At 38.3% G+C, this 20,742-nt stretch overlaps 1 protein-coding gene across 10 annotated transcripts in view; it reads right to left on the bottom strand.

Annotated features, from left to right (window-relative positions):
• Window positions 1-20,742, bottom strand: part of CDC42BPA (CDC42 binding protein kinase alpha) — a 449,333-nt gene that overhangs the window by 337,009 nt on the left and 91,582 nt on the right. The window lies entirely within an intron of this gene.

Raw genomic sequence — 20,742 nt, 5'->3', positions numbered from 1 at the left:
AGGTAAATCTCATGTTAAACATTTTATATAGTTTAATTATCAATGCTAGACATATATAATTAACAGAAGACACTAGAAGATACTAGAAGTAAAAGCATATTTCATGGCATGAGAGAGTTTCAACAAGTCTCACCAAGTAAATTAATATTTTCTTCATACTCATCCATTGAATTACTTTCCAAATATGCCATTAGTGCAAGTCTACATTCTGAAAGTATCATGGCAATCAATGGGATTAAATGGGATTAAAAAAAAATATGATATTATACCCTCTTTCAAGAAGCTCTTAGTCTCCAGGAAAGACAGGTAAACTCACATTCACACACAATGCAGTCATGTAATAAACTTTCTTACAGTGGTAAAGATAAAGTGATTCAAGATCAGGGAAAACAGAAAACTAATTCTTATTGAACACTAATGCTTCTCAGAGGGGTTAATGCTAAGCAGAATTTTGCTACTTTGCCTGGGTACAAACTGGGTACAACACTGCAGATATTCAAGGCAGAGGGAGCAATATAAATAAATGAAGAGAGGCAAGAAAGTGATCTTGGAGTGATAATGGTAAATAATCCACTGCTATAAAGTTATGAAACAAAAGTGAAGAAATGATAAATGTAAAATGTAAAAGGCATTCAAGGAATTTAGATATTGCCCCGATAAAAATAAGAAATAAAGTAACATTTTAAAGCAGAGATGTAACTGTTTAAAAGATTACATAGGAGACTTCTGGTCAACCAAGACAGCAGGGCAGGACACTCCAGGATTCCACTCCCAGATCAGAATCTGTGATCAACTAGCAAAAATGGGCACAGTCATCTTCTTCAGAACTCCAGAAAATAGAGGGTTACAAGACAAGGCAAGTGATGAATCAAGAAAACACAGCTTAAAACAGTAGAGAAGCTTGTAGCACCCATTGTCCCTCTTCTACCTCTTCCACAGCACAATGTGGAGCCAGCCTATCCTCTTATTATGGGTACCTGGCCCTGCTCCTGAGGGAGAAGAGTAACCACTATGTGCATACTGGGGTGTCTGTATGTTGGTGGAAATTTATCCAGGGGCAACCTGGAAGGTTGAACCAGGAAACTCCTATCTCTCTGGCTCCCTCTCCAGAACTTCACCTGCAGGTAGAAACAGCTTGCAGAAAGCTAAAGCAGTGTTTAAAAAAAAAAAAAAAAATCTAATTGAAGCAATCCGGAGCAAAGGATTAATGGCTTCAAGACATACAACAGCGCACTTGAGGCAGAGATGGAGGTGGTGGATGGAGTCTATTGCAAAGGGAGTAGAGGGGGCATTCAAATCTCTGAAAAGTGGGATTTCCAAAGGCCATGAGTGCATGACCAGGTCAGGATGCACACTAAGAAAAGACAGAGCAGACCCCATAAATTCTGCTTGGGCTAATCTTCCTGGTAGGACAGCTAAACTCTGAAGGAGAGCACCAACCAATTCAAAGACAAATTGCAAAGATTGTGAAAGGCATTTTGTTTGCATTGGACCATTTGTTTTTACTAGGTCCTGGCACCGAAGGAAATCTCTGTCCTATCACTGCTTGGATACAAACTTAAGCAGCACACAGCTCAGGAACTAAATTCCACAGTTAAAACATAAAATATTAAAATGTTCAGTGTGCAATGAAAGATTTTAAGATAAACAAAGAAATGAAATCATGGCCCATCAAAAAGAACAAGATCAAACTACAGAAACCATTACAATCTTTATACATACTCAAAAAGCTAAAGGAAACAGGGAGCAAGAACTAGGATATCAGGAAAAAAACAAATGAACAAAACAAGAAATTCAATAGACAGACAGCAATTATAAAAAAATAACCAAACAAATATACTGGAGTTGAAGACCACAATAACTGAAATTAAAAATTCCATAGTAGGTTCAACAGCAGATTGGAGCTGGCAGAAAAAAGAATAAGTGAGCTCAAAGATAAGATAATTGAAAGTATGTAGGCTGAAGAGCAGAAAGAAAAAAAGAATAAAGAAAAGTGAACACAGCCTAACAGACTTGTGGGACACCATCAAGTGTACCAATATATACATTGTGGGAGTCCCAGAAGAAGAAAGAAAAAGGCAGGAGTATTTTCTTTTTTAAATAAATTCAAAGTTATAGGAACAGTTGCAAAAACAATACTAACCCCATACACAGAACTCCATCATACCCTGACCCCCCTCCCCTGATAGCTCAATCCACCAACTTTAACATGCTGTCACATTGCAATTTCTTTCCCTCCCTATCATCCATCATCTATTGCTCTCTCTTCTGAAAATATGAGAGCTAGCTGCACACATCCTTGAACATACACTATAATTCATGTATACACTTCCCATGAACAAGAACATTCTTTTATGCAATCCCATTAAACGCAGCTAAGAAGTACAAGAGATTCAACAATGATACAAAGCTTACATTCTATATTTCCTTTTCCTTATGTCTCAACTGTGTCCCTTTGAGCCACCTGTCCTCCATCTCCAATCCCATCCAAGTTCATCCTTGGCATTCAATTGTCATCTATTTAGATGTCTTTTTTTTTTTTCAGTTGTGGAAACATATATACAGCCTAAATCTTCCCATTCCACCCCCTCCCTAGCCTTCCATTAGTGGGATTAATCACATTTAGAATGTTGTAATGCTCTTTCCCACCATCCATTACTAGAAATTTCCCTTCACCTCAAACAGCAACCCTACACTCATTTCCTAACTCCCCACTGCCCCTTCCCCCATTTCTCTTAACCCATACTCTACTTTTCATTTCTATGGTTATATTCTCTGATAATTTCTTTGTGTTTACTGTGGGGCTTAAAATTAACCTCGTAAATCCATATCAATCTTGTTTTTCTTTGATACCACCTTCACTTCAATAGGACACATAAACTATGTTCCTATACTCCTCCATTCCCCAACCTTTATATAGTTGTCTAAAATTACATATTTTACATTGAGTTCAAAACCACTGATTTGTCCTTAGAGTTTGTGTATTTTATATCATGTAGGAAGTAAATAGTGGAGTTACAGGTCAAAAATTACTGACTTCTATTTGTATTCCACTGTGGTTAAAGAATGTGTTTTGAGTATATTCAATTTTTTTTTTTTTTTAATTTCTTGAGGCTGGTTTTATATCCCAGCTTATGGTCCCTTCTGGAGAAAGATCTGTGATCACTAGAGAAAAATGAGTGTCCTGGTGATTTGGGACGTAAGGTACTATATATGTCTGTTAAAATTCTCTATATCTCCTTCTCCTTTCTTTGTTTCTCTGTTCGTAGGGCTCCCTTTAGTATCTGAAGTAGGGCAGGTCTTTTATTGGCAAAGTCTCTCAGCATTTGTTTGTCTGTGAAAAATTTAAGCTCTCCCTCAAATTTGAAGGAAAGTTTTGCTAGATAAAGTATTCTTGGTTGGAAATTTTTCTCTCTCAGAGTTTTAAATATGTCATGCCACTGACTTCTTGCCTCCATGGTGGCTGCTGAGTAGTCACTACTTGGTCTTATGTTGTTTCCTTTGTATGTGATGAATTGCTTTTCTCTTGCTGCTTTCAGAACTTGCTCCTTCTCTTCAGTATTTGAGAGTCTGATCAGAATATGTCTTGGAGTAGGTTTATTTGGATTTATTCTGTTTGGAGTTCGCTGGGCATTTAGGCTTTGTGTGTTTATATTGTGTAGAAGGTTGGGGAAGTTTCTCCCAACAATTTCTTTGACTACTCTTTCTAGACCGTTATCCTTCTCTTCCCCTTTCGGGACACCAATGAGTCTTAAGTTTGGACGTTTTATTTTATCTATCATATCCCTGAGATCCATTTCGATTTTTTCGATTTTCTTCCCCATTCTTTCTTTTGTTCTTTCATTTTCTGTTCTGTGGACTTCTAGGACATTGAGATGTTGTTCAGCTTTCTCTAGTCTTGTATTGTGAATATCCAGAGCCTTTTTAATTTGGCCAACAGTTTATTTCCAGAAGATCTTCTATTTTTTTATTTACTCTTGCAGTGTCTTCTTTATGCTCTTCTAGGGTCTTCTTTGTGTCGCTTATATCCTGGGCCATGGTCTTCTTGATGTCCTTTAAATTCTTTGCCATGTTTTCGTTCCTCGATTGTAGTTCCTTGATTAATTTTGCCAGGTACGGTGTCTCTTCAGTTATCTTGATTTGTGTGTTTGGAGTTGGATTCTCCATATCTTCTGGTTTTATCATATGCATTAAGATTTTCTGTTGTTTTTGGCCTCTTGGCATTTGCTTTGCTTGATAGGGTTCTTTCAAGTTGAAAAAAAAAATACCAATCTAATTTTTCAGAAACACAGTTTGGTGGCCTACACTTTCTCTAACTAACCAGCAGATAGCGTCTGTCAGTCACCTATACCTCTCAAATCAGTTCTCCACCTTGTCCCCGCAGTGTGTGGGGAAATGATTCTTGTGGGGTTCAGTTGGAGAACTCAGTTTGGGTGTATTGCTGGAGCCGTCCGCCCTGAATGTGGGGCGTGTCTGCGGATGGCCAGGGAGGAAGGACAGTTTTAATATTCAAATCCCCAGGTTCCCGGAGATTCAAGGCCGCCGCAAGAGTCTAAGCCTTCATTTCATTTCAGCCCCAGACCCTCTCTCTCGCTGTCCCACAAACCACTGGACTTGGCGTAGCGTTCCTGGTTTCTCCGAGCGGGTCCCCCCACTCAGCCAAGATCCTCCAGGACCTCTGCCGAGGGAATGCCGTGCTATGTCACCAGTGCGTGCCATCCCTCTAGGGAAGTCCTGGGCCGCCGGGCCGTGGAGGGGCGCTTTCAGCCTGATGCAAAGATGGCTGAACGGGGTGTCTCAGCACCCCCCTCCTTGCACAGTTCCTCCTCCCCAGCTCCGGGACAACTGGCAGGGCTCTGGGCTGTGGGCATGGCCCCTGGCAAGAGTTTATCCAGCCCTCCAGGGAGCCACCTGCTAGCCGCGGGGTTTCCTTCTGCTTCCGGCTCTCCCCTCCATTTCCCCAGCCCAAGGGTATCTGCAGCAGGTTATCTTCCAGGCAAGACACCGAGAGGACAGCCCAGCCCCCTCTTGCTGTGTTTTACTGCGTGGTTCCCACTATCGCAACTGCAGCCGCTCCTGGGTTTTTCCTTTTTTTTAAAAAAAAAAAGAGCCCATTGGTCTCCAAACGCCAAACCCTGGCTTCCCCAGACCGTTGCGCGGCTGAGGGCCTTCCAGCCAGCTTACGCATTCATTTCAGAATGCAGACTCCCAGTTTCACCAAGTCTACGGCCCCTCTGGAACTAGGAGACCTCGTCCAGCTGGAGCATCGCGGTAACTGGTATTCTGGGTCACTTTCTGGTTTTATTCTAGTGTTTTTCACGGAGATGTTTTTTCGCCCTGTCTCACCTAGCCGCCATCTTAGTTTCTCCCAGGAGTATTTTTAAAATAATGGACATGAAGATGTCCACTGAAGATGCCCAATGAATCCTACACAGAATAAACTCGAAGAGAACGATGCCCAGACACACAGTGTTAAAATGTGGGATGTCAAGGATAAGGAGAAATTCTGAAAGTTCTGACAGTAAACCAATGTGTTAGGTAGAAGAGAGTCCAAATAAGATTCAGTTCCAATTTCTCATCAGAAAGCACAGGGGGAAGAAGTCAAATGGACAAAATAATTAAAGGGCAGAGAGAAAAAAATTGTAAATAAAGAATTTTACATGCAGTGGAACTATTTTTCAATAAGTGAAGAATTAATACATTCTGAGATTAAAAAAAAAAAAAGCTGAAGGAGTTCATCACCACACACCTTCCCTACAAGCAATGCTAAAGAGAGTTCTTCAGAGTGAAAAGAAAGGACACTAGACAGTGGATTGAAGTGGCATAAAGATATGAAGACCTCCAGTGAAAGTAACAAACTGGGTACTAAATGCAAGTATTAGTGTACTGTATTTTCTGGCAGGTAACTCCATTCTTTTTACAGGTTCTAAAATGCAAATGCATAAAAAGTAATAATAAATTTTTGGTTTGGTATCTACAATGTATAAAGGCACAATTTTTAACAAATACAACAAAAAAGTGGGGAAGATAGAGGGATAAAAGAAGAGCATATGTTTATGCTATTACAGTTAAATTGGTATCAAAACAACTGTGACTGTTATAGGTTTAGGATGCTAAATTTAAGCTCCATGGGAAACATGCAAAATATATGAAAATATGAAAAGAAATACAAAGGGATTCAAAACAGTACAATACAAAAAATCAAATAAAGTAGGCATTAACAGAAGAAATGAGAGACAAAAAAAGGTATAAGACTTACAAAAGCCAAACAGAAAACTGGCACAAGAAAGCCCTGCATTTTCAGTAGTAACTTTAAAGGTAAATGGACTAAACTCTCCAGTAAAAAGGCTGAGATGGACAGATGGATAAAAAGTAAGACCTAACTATATGCTGTTTACAATAGACTCTCTTTAAATTCAAATACACAGTCTGTTGAAAGTGAAAAGATGGAAAAGAACATACCATGCAAATAGTAACTTAAAGAGAGCTCAGGATGCTACAATAATATCAGATAAAATAGACTTTAAATAAAAAAAAACTGTTACCAATGACAAAAAAGGTCACTCTATACTGATAAAGGGGTCAATTCAACAAGGCAGTAACAGTTATAAATATATATGCACTTAATGGCAGAAGTCCAAAATATATGAAGGAAATATTGACAAATCTGAAGGAAGAAATAGATGATTCTACATTAATAATAGAAGAAATCAACAGACCACTTTCAACAATGGATGGAATACCTAGAGAGATCAGTAAGGAAATAGAAGGCTTGAATGATACTCTAAGTCAACTAGATCTAACAGACAATATACAGAACACTTCACTCAAAAGCAGTTGAGATGGGGGAGAAGATGGCGGCTAGCTGAGACAGGGCAAAGAAAACGCCTCCGTGAAAAACACTAGCTAAAAACCAGAAAGTGACCTAGAATACCAGTTACAGCGATGTACCAACTGGATGAGGGCTCCTAGCTCCAGAGGGGCCGTATACTTGGTGAAACCGGGAGTCAGCATTCTGAAATGAATGAGTAAGCTGGCTGGAAGACCCGCAGCCGCGCGGCGGGCTGGGGAAGCCAGGGTTCAGCGTATGGAGACCAGCTGGCTGTTTTTTAAAAAAAAAAAAAAAAGGAGCGGCTCCAGTAGCAATTGTGGGAACCACGCAGTAAAACACAGCAAGAGGGGGCTGGGCTGGCCTCTTGCTGTCTGGCCGGGAAGATAGCCTCTGGGTTCGGGGGAACGGAGGGGAGAGCCGGAAGCAGAAAGAAACCCCGCAGCTAGCAGCTAGCCCCCGGAGGGCTGGATAAACTCCTGCCCGGGGCCGTGCCCACAGCCCAAAGCCCCGCCAGTTGTCCTGGAGCTGGGAAGGAGGAACAGTGTGAGGAGGAGGGGGCTGAGATGCCCCGCTCGGCCATTTTTGCTTCAGGCTGGGAGTGCGCCGCTGCACGGCCCAGCAGCCCGGGCTTCCCTTGTGGGACGGTGCGCACTGATGACATAGCACAGCCTTCCCTTGGCTGAGCTACTGGAGGAGCGCGGCTGGGAGGGGGGATCCACTCGGAGAACCCAGGGACACTACGCCAAGTCTCGTGGTTTATGGATCAGCGAGAGAAAGAGGCTGGGGTTTAACTGAAATGAAGGCTTAGACTTTTGCAGTGGCCTTGAATCTCCAGGATCCTGGGAGATTTGAACATTAGAACTGCCCTTCCTCCCTGGCTACCCATACACACGCCCCACATTCAGGGCGGACAGCTCCAGCAACACACCCAAAATGAGTTGTCCAACTGAACCCACAAGAATCATTTCCCCACATAAAGTGGAAAAAAGGTTGAGAACTGACTCGAGGGATATAGGTGACTCACAGACGCCATCTGCTGGTTAGTTAGAGAAAGTGTACGTCACCAAACTGTGTTCCTGAAAAATTAGATCAATATCCCTTTTTCTTTACAACTTGAAAGACCCCTATCAAGCAAAACAAAAGCCAAGAGGCCAAAAACAACAGAAAATCTTAATGTATATGATAAAACCAGAAGATATGGAGAATCCAACTCCAAACACACAAACCAAAATATCGGAAGATACAGCATACCTCGCAAAGTTAATCAAAGATCTACAATCGAGGAACGAAAACATGGCAAAGGATTTAAAGGACATCAAGAAGACCATGGCCCCGGATATAAGCTACATAAAGAAGACCCTAGAAGAGCATAAAGAAGACATAGCAAGAGTAAATAAAAAAATACAAGATCTTATGGAAATAAAAGAAACTGTTGGCCAAATTAAAAAGACTCTGGATATTCACAATACAAGACTAGAGGAAGCCGAACAACATCTCAGTGTCCTAGAAGTCCACAGAACAGAAAATGAAAGAACAAAAGAAAGAATGGAGAAAAAAATCAAAAAAATCGAAATGGATCTCAGGGATACGATACATAAAATAAAACGTCCAAACTTAAGACTCATTGGTGTCCCAGAAGGGGAAGACAAGGGTAAAGGTCTAGAAAGAGTATTCAAAGAAATTGTTGGGGAAAACTTCCCCAACCTTCTACACAATATAAATACACAAAGCATAAATGCCCAGCAAACTCCAAATAGAATAAATCCAAATAAACCCACTCCGAGACATATTCTGATCAGACTGTCAAATACTGAAGAGAAGGAGCAAGTTCTGAAAGCAGCAAGAGAAAAGCAATTCACCACATACAAAGGAAACAACATAAGATTAAGTAGTGACTACTCAGCAGCAACCATGGAGGTGAGAAGTCAGTGGCATGACATATTTAAAACTCTGAGAGAGAAAAATTTCCAACCAAGAATACTTTATCCAGCAAAACTCTCCTTCAAATTTGAGGGAGAGCTTAAACTTTTCACAGACAAACAAATGCTGAGAGACTTTGCCAATAAAAGACCTGCCCTACTTAAGATTCTGATGGGAGCCCTGCTGGAGGAGAGGCAGGGAAAGGAGAAAGAGATATAGAGAATTTTAACAGACATATATAGTACCTTACATCCCAACTCACCAGGACACTCATTTTTCTCTAGTGATCACAGATCTTTCTCCAGAAGGACCATAAGCTGGGACATAAAACAAGCCTCAAGAAATTAAAAAAAAAAAAATTGACTATACTCAAAGCACATTCTCCAACCACAATGGAATACAAATAGAAGTCAATAATTTTTGACCTGTAACTCCACTATTTACTTCCTACATGATATAAAATACACAAACTCTAAGGACAAATCAGTGGTTTTGAACTCAATGTAAAATATGTAATTTTAGACAACTATATAAAGGTGGGGGAATGAAGGAGTATAGGAACATAGTTTACGTGTCCTATTGAAGTGAAGGTGGTATCAAAGAAAAACAAGATTGATATGGATTTAAGAGGTTAATTTTAAGCCCCACAGTAAACACAAAGAAATTTTCAGAGAATATAACCATAGAGATGAAAAGTAGAGTTTGGGTTAAGAGAAATGGGGGAAGGGGCAATGGGGAGTTAAGAAATGAGTGTAGGGTTGCTGTCTGAGGTGAAGGGAAATTTCTAGTAATGGATGGTGGGAAAGAGCATTACAACATTCTAAACGTAATTAATCCAACTAATGAAAGGCTAGGGAGGGAGTGGAATGGGAAGATTTAGGCTGTATATATGTTTCCACAACTAAAAAAAAAAAAAGGCAGTCTAACTAGATAACAACTGAATATTAAGGATGAGCTTGGATGGGACAGTAGGATAGAGGACAGGTGGCTCAAAGGGACACAGCTGAGACAAGGAAAAGGAAATACAGAATGCAAGCTTTTTATCATTGTTGAATCTATTGTACCTCTTAGCTGTGCTTAATGGGATTGCATGAAAGAATGTTCTTGTTCACGGGGAGTGTATACATGAATTATAGTGAATGCTCAAGGATGTGTGCAGCTAACTCTCATGTTCAGACGACAGCGCAACAGACGATGGATGATAGGGAGGGAGGGAGGGAAAGAAATAGCAATGTGACAGCAAGTTAAAGTTCGTGGATTGAGCTACTGGGGGAGGGGGAGTCAGAGTATGACAGAATTCTATGTATGGGGCTAGTATTGTTTTTGCAACTGTTCATATAACTTTGAATTTATTTCAAAAAAAAAAAAAAAAAAAAAAGGCAGTTGAATACTCATTCTTCTCCAGTGCACATGGATTATTCTCCAGGATAGATAATATGAAACGTCACAAAACAAGTCTCAATAAACTCAAAAACATAGAAATCATAGAATTTATCTTTCCTAATGATATGGAATAAAGCTAAATATCAGTAACAAAGGAACAAATGGAAAATTCACAAATATGTGGAAATTAAACAACATGCTTTTAAACAACCAATGAGTCAAAGAAGAAATCACGGGGGAAATTGAGAAATACCTTGAGGCAAATGAACACAAAAACACAACATACCAAAATCTATGGCACGCAGCGAAGGCAGTTCTGAGAGGGAAATTGATAGCTCCAAAGGCTTACATTGAAAAAGAAACAGATCTCAAATCACAGACCTAATTTCATAACTACAAGATCTAGAAAAAGAAGAGCAAACTAAACCCAAAGTTGCTGAAAAATCCACAAATACAAAGCTACAAGAGCAAATAAATGAATTCACCAAAGTGTCAGGGTATAGGTTCAACAGGTAAAAACCACTAGTATTTCTATACACTATAATGATCAATATGAAGAGGAAATCATGAAAAGAATTCCATTTAAAAATGCAACTATAATAATCAAATATCTAGGAATAAAGTTAACCAAGGATGAAAAGGACTTATACGTGGAAAACTACAAAACACTGCTACAAGAAATCAAAGAAGACCTAAACAAATGGAAGGACATTTGCATTCATGGACTGGAAGACTGAATATTAAGATGTCAATTCTGCCTAAAGTGATTTACAGATTCAGTGCAATCCCAATCAAAATTCCAACAACCTCTTTGCTAAAATGGAAAAGGAAATCATCAAATTTATATGGAAGAGTAAAGGGCATGAATATACAAATCCATCTTGAAAAAGAAGAATGAAGTTGGAGGACTCACTTACCAATTTCGAAACTTATTACGAAGCAACAATAATCAAAACTGCATGGAACTATCACAAGGACAGACATAAACAATGGAGTGAAAATCAGAGTTCAGAAATAAACCCCCACATCTATAGCCAAATTCTCTTTCACAAGGGTGCCAAGTCCACTCAATGGGGAAAAAGTTTCTTCAACAAATGGGTGCTGGGAAAACTGGATATCCATATGCAAAAGAATGAAGGTAGACCTCCACCTCATACAATACACAAACTTAACTCAAAATTGCTCAGAGACCTAAATTTAAGAACCAAAACTAAAAAACTCCTAGAAGAAAACAGAAGGTAGTATCTTTAGGATATTGGGTTAGGTAACAGTGACAGATTTTAAACCAAAAGCACAACCACAAGCAAAAAAAGAAAAATTAGATAAATGGGACTTCCTCAAAATTAAAAACATTTTTACATCAAAGGACATCATCATGAAAGTAAAAAGACAATCTACAAATGAGAGAAAATATCCAGAACCATATATCCAATAAAAGTTTAATATTAGAATAAAGAAATCCTACAAACTCAACAGCAAAAACACAAAAAGCCAATTAAAATATGAGCAAAAGACGTGAATAGACATTTCTCCAAAAAAGACATACAAATGGCCAAAAACCACATGAAAAGATGCTGAAGATAATTAGCCATTAGGGAAATGCAAATCAAAACCACAACAAGATACCATTTCACATACAGCAGAATGGTACTATAAAAAAATCAGAAAATAACACATTTTGGAGTGAACTTAGAGAAACATAACATTCATTGTTGCTGAGAATGTAAAATGGGGAAGAAACTGTGGAAAACAGTTCAGCAGTTCCTCAGAAAGTTAGGTATAGAATTATGATATAACCTGGCAATTCCACTTGTAGATATATACCCAAAAGAAATGAAAGCAGGGATTCAAACAAATACTTGCATACCAATGTTTATAATGGCATTTTACACAGTTTAATTTTAGGACTTCCTCAAAATTGAAAACATTTTTACATCAAAGTTGCCAAAAGGTGGAATCAACCAAGTGTCCATCAACAGATGAATGGTTACATAAAATGAGGTATGTACATACAATGGAATATTATTCATCCGTAACACTTATCTTCCAAGTACTCCAAAGATTTAAAAATTAACCAAAAAAACCTTTAAGAAATGGCACAGTGAGACACTTCAGGGATCTTCTCCCCACACAGAAGTTCTGAACAACCAGCAAAAACTGTCCCAGGAACATCTTTCTTGAAGCTCCAGAAAACAATTCAAGAACTGCAATAACAGGGCAAGCACCAAATCCAGAAATAGATTATCTAAAAGGAGGATCTCATGTTATCCTGGCTGGTCCCTCTCCTACACTTCACCATCTGTGGCTGGAGCCCATAGGTGCTACCAGTGCAGATCCCTGGTCTCAATTCTGGAGACGCAGAGTAACTCTTGTGCACATGCTGGGAACCCATTATGTCTGGCCCAATCTGTCTGGTGGTGCCTAAAGGACTTGCCATCCCTGAATTTGCCGTTTGTAGAAAACAGTTTACAGTTCTCTTCCAGAGAATACTTAGAAGAGCAGCTGAGTCACGATGCCTGGGGCAAGGGATTGCTGGCTGTAGGACATACAATGCCATGCCCAGGACCTTGAGGAAAACTGTTTCCTAGGGAAGAGGGGACATTTGTGTCCATGTAAAAGGGCGATACACACATAATCAAGACAAGATACATACACAGAAAGGATCAGGGCAGTCCCTGTGATTTGGCCCGCACTATTCTCTAAAGTCTGCGTTTGTAAGCCCTGAAGGAGGGCACTCACACAGGTCAATCTGCAAAGACTGAGAAAGGTATTTTCCCTTTTTCCTTCTTTTAATAAGCTCCTCGCAGTCAAGAAAAGCCCTGTCATAACACTAGCTAGATACAAGCTTCAGGATCAGACGACTCGGCATCTAAATTTCAGTGACAACACATTAAAATATCCAAACGTCCAGGTTTCAACAAAAGATTATAAAACATACAAAAAAACACTAAGTGATAGCCCCAGCAAACAAGAAAATTATAGAATTAGAAACCATCAATGAGGAGGACTAGACCTGAGACATACCAAACAAAGACTTTTAAAAATGGTCCTAAATATGCTCAAAGGGTAAAAGAATATAAGGAAAACGACAGATGAACACAAAAACAGTATGAATAAAGAGACGGAAATTATAAAAAGGAACCAAGCAGAGCTGAAGATCACAGTAACAGAAATCAAAAATTCCTTCAAGGAGTTCAATAGCACTTAAAGAAAGAACCAGTGAACTTGATAAGAAAGTTGAAATTATCCAGTCTGAGGAGTGGAAAAAGGAAAGAACAAAAAAATGTGAACAGAGCCTGAGGAACTTGTGGGACACTGACTAGCATAATAATATACACATTTTAGGAGTCCCAGAAGGAGAGGAAAAAAGAGAAAGGGGCAGAGAATATTCAAAGAAAAAAATGGCTGAAAACTTTCCAAACTTAATGAAAGACACGAACATGTGCACCAGATGATTAACAAACGCCAAACCGGTTAAACCTAAGGGGACCCACTCCTAGGTAAGATGCACTCCATATTATAATCAAACTGTCAAATGCCAAATTAAGAGAGAATTCTGAAAGTCACAAGAAAAAATCAATGTGTCACATATAAAGGAGCCTCAATAAGATTAAGTGCCAATTTCTCACTGGAAACCAAGGAGGCAAGAATGCAGTTTGAGGAAATATTTAAACTGATGAAAGCAAAAAACTGCCAACCAGGAACTCGATATCCAGCAAAACTGTCTTTCAAAAGTGAGGGAGAGATTGACACTCCCAAATAAACAAAACCTGAGGGAGTTTGTCACTAATAGATTGGTGTTCTAAGAGATGCTAACTAGAGTTCTGGAGATTGACAGGAAAGGAAAACAGACAATAGATTCAAGCCACATGAAGAAATAAAATCTCTGATAAATGTAGGAATAAGGGTAATTTTAAATGCCAGTATTCTTGTACTTTTGGTTTGTAACTCCAGTTTTCACTTCCAATGGGATCTAAAAACCAAATGCAAAAAATGTAATGATAAATTAGTGGTTTGGGACTCAATGTTTAAAGAAGTAATAAGGGCAAGAACTGCATAAAGGTGAGAAGATGAAGGGGTATAGGAACATGGTTTGTATAACTATTGAAGTTGGTATCAAAATAAATGAGACTTGCAGGTTTAGGAAGTTAAATTTAAACCCCACGATTACCATAAAGAAAATATCAGAGAATATATAAGCTCAGAGACAGAAATTAGAGTACCGATTTCCAGGGGCTGGAGGCAGGGGTAATGGGTAGTTAACACAAAATGGGTGTAGGGTTTCTGTTTGGGGAGATGGGAAAGTTTTAGTAATGGAAAGCAATGAAGGCACTGCAACGTGGTGAATGTGATTAATCTCACTGAATGGTATGCTTGGGAATGGTTGAAAGGAATGTTTATGTTGAATGCATGTTCCCACAATTTAAAAAAAAAAAAAGAGAGAGACCAACTAAACAGACAATGACAAAAGCAATACATGATCCTGGACACGCTCTAACAAGGGGAAGAAAAGACTTTAAAGAACATTAAGACATAGAGAAAAAAAAACTGGAATATAGACTATAAATTTTATAGCAATGATTTTTTAATTCAATTTTATTGATTTATTCATATACCATACAATCATCCAAAGTGTACAATTAGTTGTTCACAGTACTATCATATACTTGTGCATTCACCACCCTAAAATCTATTTTTTGAACATTTTCCTTGTATCAGAAAAAGTAAAAATAAGAATAAAAAATACAAGTAACAAAGAACACCGAAATCATCACACCCCCACCTTATTTTTCATTTAGTTTTTTGTCCCAATTTTTCTTTTTTTAAATTCATTTTTATTGAGACATATTCATATACCATGCAGTCATACAAAGCATACATTCAATTATTCACAGTACCATTATATAGTTGTGCGTTCATCACCAAAATTAATTTTTTAACATTTTCATTATCACACACACAAAAATAATAAGAATAAAAATTAAAGTGAGAAAGAACAATTAAAGTAAAAAAGAACACTGGGTGCCTTTTTTTTTTTCTTGCCCCATTTTTCTACTCATTCCTCCATGCACTGGACAAAGGGGAGTGTGGTCCATATGGCTTTCCATATGGCTCACCCCTCATAAGCCACATTTTTACACAATTATCTTCGAAATTCAGGAGTTCTGGGTTGTAGTTTGATAGTTTCAGGTATTTACTGCTAGCTATTCCAATTCATTAGAATCTAAAAAGGGTTGTCTACATTATGCGTAAGAGTGCCCACCAAAGAGACCTCTCGGCTCCCCTTGGAATCCCTGAGCAACTGAAACTTTTGCCATTTCCTTTCACATCCCCCTTCAGGTCAAGAAGATGCTCTCCATCCCACGATGCCAGGTCCACATTCCTCCCAAGGAGTCATATTCCACGTTGCGAGGGAGATTCACTACCCTGGGTGTCAGATCGCAAGTAGAGGGGAGGGCAGTGATTTCACCTGCCAAGTTGGCTTAGCTAGAGAGAGAGGGCCACATCTGAGCAACAAAGAGGCATTCAGGAGGAAGTTCTTAGGCACAATTATAGGCAGGCCTAACCTCTCCTTTGCAGCAACAGTCTTCACAAGGGCAAGTCCCATGGTAGTTGGCTTAGCCCATCAAACCACCAGTCCCCTATGTCTGTGAGCACATCAGCAACCATCAAGGTGGGGGAGCCCAACACGCCTGAATTCTCCACCAGCTCCTGAAGGGGCTCTGCATATTTTTTTCCTTTTTTTTTTATTAACTCTTTTTTTTAAATTAACGATATCAAAAAGTAAAAATGAAACAATAAAAAAAATTTCAAACAAACTTAACAAGGGAGTAAGAAAAATACAACTAACCTGAAATACCTACAGTATTTGGAACATGTTCCTACTCTACCCCAAGAAAATAACCTAATATAGCAACATTTCTGTGAACTTGTCCCTATCATACCCATCAGAAATTAAAAAACCATAGTCATTTCTGGGCATTCCCAGAACATTAAATTCACCCATGATAGCTTATCTGTTCTTATTGGGTTATCATTTCCCCTACATTAATTGCTCTCTATCATTAGTTCCCCTACATTCTACATTATAGACCATTTGTTTTACATTTTTCAATGTTCATACTAGTGGTAACATATAATATTTCTCTTTTTGTGCCTGGCTTATTTTGCTCAGCATTATGTCTTCAAGGTTCATCTATGTTGTCATATGTTTCAAAACATCGTTCCTTCTTACTGACGAGTAGTATTCCATCGTGTGTATATACCACATTTTATTTATCCACTCATCTGCTGAAGGACATTTGGGTTGTTTCCATCTCTTGACAACTGTGAATAATGCTGCTATGAACATTGGCATGCAAATATCTGTCCGTGTCAATGCTTTCAGATCCTCCAGGTATATACCGAGAAGTGCAATTACTGGATCGAAGGGTAACTGTATAAATAGTTTTCTAAAGAACTGCCAGACTGTCTTCCAGAGAGGCTGAACCATTATACAATCCCACCAACAATGAATAAGAGTTTCAATTTCTCCACATTATCTCCAGCATTTGTACTTTCCTGTTTGTTTAATGGCAGCGATTCTAATTGGTGTGAGATGGTATCTCATTGTGGTCTTAATTTGCATCTCTCTAATAGCTAGTTAAGCTGAACATTTTTTTATGTGTTTCTTGGCCATTTCTATTTCTCCTTCAAAGGACTGTCTTTTCATCTTTTGCCCATTTTATAATTGGGCTGTCTGTACTACTGTCATTGAGTTGTAGGATTTCTTTATATATGCAAGATATCAGTCTTCCGTCAGATACATGTTTCCAAACATTTTTTCCCATTGAGTTGGCTGCCTCTTTTCCTTTTTGACAAATTCCTTTGAGATACAGAAACTTCTAAGTTTAAGGAGTATCTATTTTTTCTTTTGTTGCTTGTGCTTTAGGTGTAAGGTATAGGAAGTGGCCGCCTAATACAACGTCTTGAAGATGTTTCCCTATGTTATCTTCTAGGAGTTTCATGGTACTTTCTTTTATATTGACATCTTTGGTCCATTTTGAGTTAATTCTTGTGTAGGGTGTGAGGTAGGGGTCCTCTTTCATTCTTTTGGATATGGATATCCAACTCTCCCAGCCCCGTTTGTTGAAAAGACTGTTATGTCCCAGTTCAGTTGCTTTGGGGACCTCATCAAATATCAGTCGGCTGTAGATCTGGGGGCCTATCTCCGAATTCTCAATTTGATTCCATTGATCAATATGTCTATCTTTGTGCCAGTACCATGGTGTTTTGACAACTGTGGCTTTATAATAAGCTTCAAAGTAAGGGAGTGTTAAGTCTTCTCACTTCATTTTTGTTTTTCAGAGTGTTTTTAGTCATTCGAGGCATCTTCCCTTTCCAAATAAATTTGATTTCTAGCTTTTCCAAGTCTGCAAAGTAGGTTGTTGGAATTTTGATTGGGATTGCATTAAACCTGTAGATAAGTTTGGGTGGAACTGACATCTTAATGACATTTAGCCTTCCTATCCATGAACATGGAGTATTTTTCCAACTTTTAAGGTCCCCTTCTATTTCTTTTAGTCGAGTTGTGTAGTTTTCTCTGTATAGCTCCATTACATCTTTGGTTAAGTTTATTCCTAGGTACTTGATTTTTTTAGTTGCTATTGAAAATGGTATCTTTTTCTTGAGTGTCTCTTAACTTACTTCATTTCTAGCATATAGAAACAGTACTGACTTACGTGGATTAATCTTGTATCCCGCTACTTTGCTAAATTTGTTTATTAGCTCTAGTAGCTGTATCATTGATTTCTCAGGGTTTTCCAGATATAAGATCATATCATCTGCAAATAATGACAGATTTACTTCTTCCTTTCCAATTTGGATGCCTTTTATTTCTTTGTCTTGCTGGAACGCCCTGGCTAGCACTTCCAGCACAATGTTGATAATAGTGGTGACAGCAGGAATCCTTCTCTCGTTCCTGATCTTAGAGGGAAGGCTTTTAGTCTCTCACCATTGAGTACTAAGCTGTCTGTGGGTTTTTCATATATGCTCTTTATCATATTGAGGAAGTTTCCTTCAATTCCTAACTTCTGAAGTGTTTTTATCAAAAAGGGATGTTGGATTTTGTGGAACGCTTTTTCAGCATCTATTGAGATGATCATTTGTTTTTTCCCTTTTAACTTCTTAATGTGCTGTAATACATTGATTGATTTTCTTATGTTAAACCATCCTTCCATGCCTGGAATGAACCCCACTTGGTCAACATGTATGATTTTTTTAATTTGTCTTTGGAGATTTGCAAGTATTTTGTTAAGAATTTTTGCATTTATATTCATTAGGCAGATTGGCCTCTAGTTTTCTGTTTTTGTAGCATCTTTGCCTGGTTTTGGTATTAGACTGATGTTAGCTTCACAAAGTGAGTTAGGTAATGTTCCATTTTCCTCGATGTTTCGAAAGAGTTTAAGTAAGATTGGTGTCAGTTCTTTTTGGAAAGTTTGGTAAAATTCCCCTCTGAAGCCATCTGGCCCTGGGCATTTATTTGTGGGAAGCTTTTTGATGACTGACTGGATCTCTTTGCTTGTGATTGGTTGGTAGAGGTCTTCTATTTCTTCTCTGGTCTAGGCTGTTCATCTGTTTCCAGGAAACTGTCCATTTCCTCTCTATTATCCAGTTTCTTGGCATATAGTTGTTCACAGTATCCTCTTATAATTTTTTTAATTTCTTAAGGATCCACAGTAATGTCACCATTCTCATTCATTATTTTGTTTATATGGGTCTTCTCTCTTTTTGATTTTGTCAGTCTAGCTAGGGGCTTGCCAATCTTGTTGATCTCACAGAACCAACTCTTGGTGTTATTTATTTTCTATTGCTTTTTTGTTCTCTATGTCATTTATTTCTGCTTTAATCCTTGCTATTTTTTTTCTTCTACTTGGTTTAGGAATGGTTTGCTGTTCATTTTCTAGCTTCTTCAGTTTATCCACTAGTTCTTTGATTTTCGCTATTTCTTTCTTTTTAACATATGCATTTAGTGTTATAAATTTACCCCTCAGTACCACTTTTGCTGCATCCCATAGGTTTGGTATGCTGTGTTCTCATTTTCATTCATCTCTATATATTTAGCAATTTCTCTTGCTATTTCTTCTTTAACCCACTAACTGTTTAGGAGCGTACTGTTTACCCTCCAGGTATTTCTGAATTTTCTAAGTCTCTGATGGTTATTGACTTCTAATTGTATTCCATTGTGATCAGAGAATGTGCTTTGAATGATTTCAATCTTTTTAAATTTATTGAGCCTTGTTTTATGTCCCAGCGTATGATCTATTCTGGAGAAAGTTCCATGAGCTCTAGGCGAGAATGTATATCCTGGTGATTTGGGATGTAATGTTCTATATGTCTGTTAAATCCAATTCATTTATCCGACTGTTTAAGTTTTCAATTTCCTTATCGGTCTTCTGTCTGGTTGATCTATCTATAGGAGAGAGTGATGTGTTGAAGTCTGCCACAATTATTGTGGAAACATCAATTGCTTCCTTTAGTTTTGCCAGTGTTTCTCTCATGTATTTTGTGGCACCTTGATTGGGTGCATAAACATTTATGATTGTTATTTCTTCTTGTTGAATTGCCCCTTTTATTAGTATGTAGTGGCCTTCTTTGTCTCTCCTAACATCCTTGCATTTAAAGTCTATTTTATCTGAGATTAATATTGCTTCTCCTGCTTTCTTTTGGCTGTAGCTTGCATGAAATATTTTTTTCCATCCTTTCACTTTCAATTTCTTTGTGTCCCTGTGTCTAAGATGAGTCTCTTACATGCAGCATATTGATGGTTCATTTTTTTATCCATTCTGCGAATCTATATCTTTTAATTGGGGAGTGTAATCCATTTACATTCAATGTTATAACCGTGAAGGCATTTCTTGAATCAGCCATCTTATCCTTTGGTTTATGTTTGTCACATATATTTTTTCCCTCTATTAATATCCTTTAATGTACCCATATTGAATCTCTTTAGTACTGAACCTTTCTCCAAGTCTCTCTGTCCTTTCTTTGTTTCTCTGTCTGTAGGGCTCCCTTTAGTATCTCCAGTAGGGCAGGTCTCTTGTTAGCAATTTCTCTCAGCATTGGTTTATCTGTGAAAAATTTAAGCTCTCCCTCAAATTTGAAGGAGAGCTCTGCTGGATAAAGTATTCTTGGTTGGAAATTTTTCTCTCAGAATTTTACATATGTCATGCGACTGCCTTCCCGCCTCCATGGTGGCTGCTGAGTAGTCACTACTTAAGTCTTATGCTGTTTCCTTTGTATGTGGTGAATTGCTTTTCTCTTGCTGCTTTCAGAACTTGCTCCTTCTCTTCCGTATTTGACAGTGTGATCAGAATATGTCTCAGAGTAGGTTTATTTGGATTTATTCTATTTGGAGTTCGCTGGGCATTTATGATTTGTGTATCTATGGTGTTTAGAAGATTTGGGAAGTTTTCCCCAACAACTTCTTTGAATACTCTTCCTAGACCTTCATCCTTCTCTTCCCGTTTTGGGACACCAATGAGTCTTATATTTGGATGTTTTATATTCTCTATCATATCCCTGAGGTCTGTTTCGATTTTTTCTACTTTTTTCCCCATTCTTTCTTT

This window comes from Choloepus didactylus, chromosome 2 (genome assembly GCF_015220235.1).
Source record: "Choloepus didactylus isolate mChoDid1 chromosome 2, mChoDid1.pri, whole genome shotgun sequence".
Taxonomy (NCBI): domain Eukaryota; kingdom Metazoa; phylum Chordata; class Mammalia; order Pilosa; family Megalonychidae; genus Choloepus; species Choloepus didactylus.
Note: the sequence above shows the minus strand (reverse complement) of the source record. Positions and strands in the feature narration are given on the sequence as shown.